At 45.2% G+C, this 4652-nt stretch overlaps 3 non-coding genes across 3 annotated transcripts in view; all 3 read left to right on the top strand.

Moving 5' to 3' along the window:
• Positions 1–9, top strand: part of trnal-caa — a 110-nt gene extending 101 nt beyond the window's left edge. Inside the window, exon 2 of the tRNA in view lies at positions 1–9. This exon is cut by the window's left edge and continues 37 nt beyond it. This is a non-coding gene — a tRNA (tRNA-Leu).
• Positions 10–393: 384 nt separating this feature from the next.
• On the top strand, positions 394–466 carry trnak-cuu. Its single transcript has one exon. It is a non-coding gene; the product is annotated as a tRNA-Lys (tRNA).
• Positions 467–4049: 3583 nt separating this feature from the next.
• Positions 4050–4123, top strand: trnak-cuu. Its single transcript has one exon. It is a non-coding gene; the product is annotated as a tRNA-Lys (tRNA).
• The last annotated feature ends 529 nt before the right edge of the window (positions 4124–4652 follow it).

Raw genomic sequence — 4652 nt, 5'->3', positions numbered from 1 at the left:
CTTCTGACAGTGTTTTACCTGCAGGTCAGATGGTTGACAAATAGATGTGTGATTAGTTTCTCCTATAACGTTTGGATACAGTAGTCTTAAAAAAAGAATCATGCAAAGATGATTGTTGACTATAAGGTAAATGTCTAAGACCAACTGCAGAGGAAAGATCAATTAGCTTATTGCACAAGTCAGCTGTAACATCAAGTTTCAAGTTTCAAGGCTTTATTGTCATTAGTACATGAAATAAAACGAAAGTAGGACATCTGTTCCTGTTGTTGAGAAGTTAATTTACAGAATTGTATTAGAAGACTCCATAAATACCAGCCTCCAACCCTTGGAAGTGTTTTCAGTCCATTACAGTGAACTCAGCTGCGAAATGTGATCATTTTCCAACCAATTATAGCCCGGCTAGCTCAGTCGGTAGAGCATGAGACTCTTAATCTCAGGGTCGTGGGTTCGAGCCCCACGTTGGGCGCTGTCGTTTTAAGGTGGGTGTGTATCTATAATCAGATATATGATCATATTAATTTCAAATATATATCATATACAATGTGCATGGATGGATGTGGACATTGTATTCTACACAGGTATGACAATGCACACTGTCACATAAAGTCAGAACATGTGTTGTTGGGTGCATCTCTGTTGCCCACCGACATACAGAGTTACCAAATATGACCCTTTTTTGGTGGTCTCGCCGAGCGGTCTAAGGTGCGAGACTGAAGGATTGACTTCTTCCTGGGCAAAGGGGACTTCTGGTCTCCAAATGGGGGCGTGGGTTTAAATCCCTCTCCTGACAGAGTATTCTACCTACATGTTACATCACTGTTGTAAAGCGATAAAGATACCACTTATTTTGTTTCTGTGTAAAACATGATACCCCTTGAACATCATATCGGGGTTTCCCTTTCCTGTAGTTTGTTCTATAGGTTTTAGTGCATGTAAATGGTCTGCAAAGACTAAAATCCCTGTGTTCCCTCCAGAGGGAGTTTCTCTCCCACACCCCCTGCCTGAATCTCCTCTATTGGACTCCTTTGTTTACCTTCCTGAACATAGTGACATAACTATGTAACCCGCACTTCTATTGGCTAGTGCTCTTGGTCAGCTAACCAATCAGAGCAGACTGGGCTCTGGTTTCAGACAGAGGGTGAAAAGAGGTGCTGCAGCACAGGTAGTATGAGAAAAATAAAGAGCTTTTTGAACATTTAAGCTTTTATGGTGTACATTTGTCTGGATGAACGACTTAGATAAATAATAGGAAAACAATCAGTTGTATTTAACAGATTGAAGTGCCAGATGAAAAAGCCACCTAACACATCTGGATCTGCTGAGTGTTTAGGAGGAGTTGAAGTAAAGTAGAGAGTGAGGGAGAGAATAAATTAGTTTTGAAGCGCCTCAGGTCTGCAGGATCTCCCACTTGGCCTCTCTTTCTCTCCTTCTCTCGTTCCAGCCAGAGGAAAACTCCTCCATTCCCTGCATTCCTGTCACATTCCTGCTCTGGGTTTACCTTCTCTTCCTCTCTACATCAACATCACCTCCTCCTCTTTCCGTCGGTCTGTCTCCATCTCCTTCCCTCAATCCCTTCTTCTCTTCCTTTTCCATCTTGTGGTCTCTAATGGCGCAGTTCCACTACAGCGCGGAGCTCGCTTTAAGCGTGCCGTGTCGTGCCGTTCCCGTTTTTGGTTGCGCTTCCACTAGGCCTAGTTCCCGCTCTGGCCCGAGAAAATTGTGGTTCTATCGAGGCCAACAAACAGGGCTGAGTCGGGCTGAGTATGCTAAACTAGAGAGAGGAGCGCTGGCAAGGAGGCTACAACTACAACAAGATGGACATATTTTACCGTGATTTAATTGTAATACACGTTTCAAAATGATGCCGAAGTAACAACATACTGATACCGGTTAGTAAAAACCATGAATTAATGCTTTGTCAAGTCTGCAGACAGACGGCAGGCGAAAAACCTTTTAAAATGCGTGTTTTTCTCGATGGAGATTGGCTAAGCTAACGCAGTATATGCTCCGACCGTCCACACTCACAACAACGGCCTATACAGACATAAATAAAGCAGCGACTGTATTCGCCATGACACAGGCAGTCTGTGGTTTGTACTTGTTTAACTTTTGTCTAGTTTCTGAACATATATGAGGAGCTGTGAGCTCTGAGTGCTAACAGCTAACGGCTGTGTTGTGTTTCTGGAGTTCTCGTTGAAGATGACGTCACGGCTCCGCCTACACTGCGTTACTATAGTAACTACCCCAGTTCCTAAACTGTAATGGAAGCGCAGCATGAAGTGAGTCGGCCCTGTTAAGGCCAAGCCGTACCGAGCCGTACCGAGCGTGGCCGAGGCCGACCGTGTAGTGGAACTGCGGCATAACTCTCTCCATCTCTCCAAATCTCCCTTCCCCCCTCTTCTTTCCTCCTCCCTTTTTATTTCCCAGCATGCTCCAGTAGGCCAGTGGAGGCAGGGGGCTCGCCTGAACCCTCCACCCCCAGCAGGGGCCCTGCAGCTCAGCCTTGCTGGCTGGCAGGCTCCCTGGCACACCTCCAGCACACAAACACACACACAAACACACACACACACACACACACACACACACACACACACACACACACACACACACACACACACACACACACACACACACAGAGTTTTTTTCCCCCTTCTCTGCTTGCTTGCCGTGTCCTGGCTCATTTCTCTCAGCTTCTGTTGCCTTCAGTCTTTCTTCTCTCTCCACACTTTTCTGTTTTGCTCCCTTTATGTATTTCTCCTATCATCTCAAACTCAAATGAAAGTTAGGATGTATGTTGATGCATCTCTGCTGTTGATCTTGGTCATTTAGTGCTACAAGCAGCACCTTTTTCCAAAAGACCTGAGTATTTTCTTTATAATTAAACACATTTTTTGGCAGAATTATCTTTCCTGAGTATTTTGCAAATACAATATTATTAGTATGAGAACTGTCATTTGTTATAATTTTTATCCAAAAAGCTAGAATAAGCTTCTTTACAGCCTATTTTCATTTCTTTATGCAGGCATTATGTGGGAACAGCAGCGAGCTCTAGGGTATTTTTCCATGTAAGAGACATTCTGGGAATGCTAGCTCAAGACGCTGTAAGATCCCTGTACAGTTTTCATCAGGATTCTTGTGGGAACAAAAACTCTAACTACAGAATACAAAAATATTATTTTCCCTAGACGGCAACGTTGACCTTCTCACAAAGGTATTGATTGAAGAAGAAGAAATCTTGAAATATAAAGCAGCATACATCATCAGATCTTTCAACATCATGACAGCCAAGCATCATGTGGGAGAGAAACTCCCTCTGGAGGGAACAGGGATTTGAGTCTCTTCAGACCATTTACATGCACACAAACCTAAAGAACACACTACAGGAGAGGGAACACCCCTAGAAAGCATAATAGGGCCTCTTTAGTATGAAGTGTGTGTGTGTGTGTGTGTGTGTGTGTGTGTGTGTGTGTGTGTGTGTGTGTGTGTGTGTGTGTGTGTGTGTGTGTGTGTGTGTGTGTGTGTGTGTGTGTGTGTGTGTTATTGCTTGACATTTCTCTCCTGCAATATTTCCACCTTTCAGACCTTCTTCAGATTTCAGCACAATAACACTTCAGATCTGAACAAGTGAAACACATCAACATTTACACTTTCACCAGTCACATTTCCTCCTTTGCTCTCTCCCAGTGGACTCAAAGGGCAGTTACTTGATTGACGTTTTGACAATGGGCTTTTTCCATGTATAGATGCAGTTCTTGCACAAAAGCACATGTAGGTTCTATGAGTATATGACTTCTAAAACAACCAGTGATATCATCGGTCTAAGGCGCCAGATTCAAGGCTCGACTCCTTCCTGAGCAAGGGGACTTCTGGTCCCTTCAAATCCCACTCCTGAAAGTTTTGCGTTATTTTTCTGCAGGTTTTATCCCTGTAGGTTTTCCTCTTAAAGTTTCTGCAGGTCAGATGGTTGATGATCAGATGATCATGAACATTTTTAAATACCATCACCTGGGCTGGGTTTCGTAGTCATTGCCCACTTTGGCCTCTGCCCAGCCTGGCTAGCTCAGTCGGTAGAGCATGAGACTCTTCATCTCAGGGTCGTGGGTTCGAGCCCCACCTTTGGGCGGAGGACTTTTTAGGCTGCATTTACCCCCAGCTCATTCAGATCAGATTCTTAGCCTTTCAGCCCTCCAGTTTTTGTCCAATTCGGCAGACCACCTTCAGATGCAGTCAAAAGACAAGATACCTGTGAGACCTCAGGTCGCCTCCGATCGCACTCTGGAGCTCTTTGTGAAATCTAAAATCCCTGTTCTCCATCCAGAGGGACTTGCTCCCCCCCCCCCTGCCTGAAACACCTCAATGGGACTCCTTTGTTTCCTTCTGGAACATAGTGACATCCATCACTATGGAACACCTGTTTTTCTATTGGCTAGCGCTCTAAGGCCCCGGCTCCACGAGGACGAAAACGGGTTGAATCCGCATATTTCTCATGCGTATAGCCCTCTAAGCTCCACGAGGCCGCAAGGGAAACGTAGAAACAGACCCCGCAAACGACAACGGGTCCAAAGGTGGATAGATCTGGGAACGGAGCGCTCTGGGGGGTCCAACGGGGCCGTGGAGTCGCCTATACGGTCATTCGTTTTCATAGCCCCGCC

Source organism: Trematomus bernacchii, unplaced genomic scaffold (genome assembly GCF_902827165.1).
Source record: "Trematomus bernacchii unplaced genomic scaffold, fTreBer1.1, whole genome shotgun sequence".
Lineage (NCBI taxonomy): Eukaryota > Metazoa > Chordata > Actinopteri > Perciformes > Nototheniidae > Trematomus > Trematomus bernacchii.
This window is presented reverse-complemented; position numbering and strand designations above follow the sequence as displayed.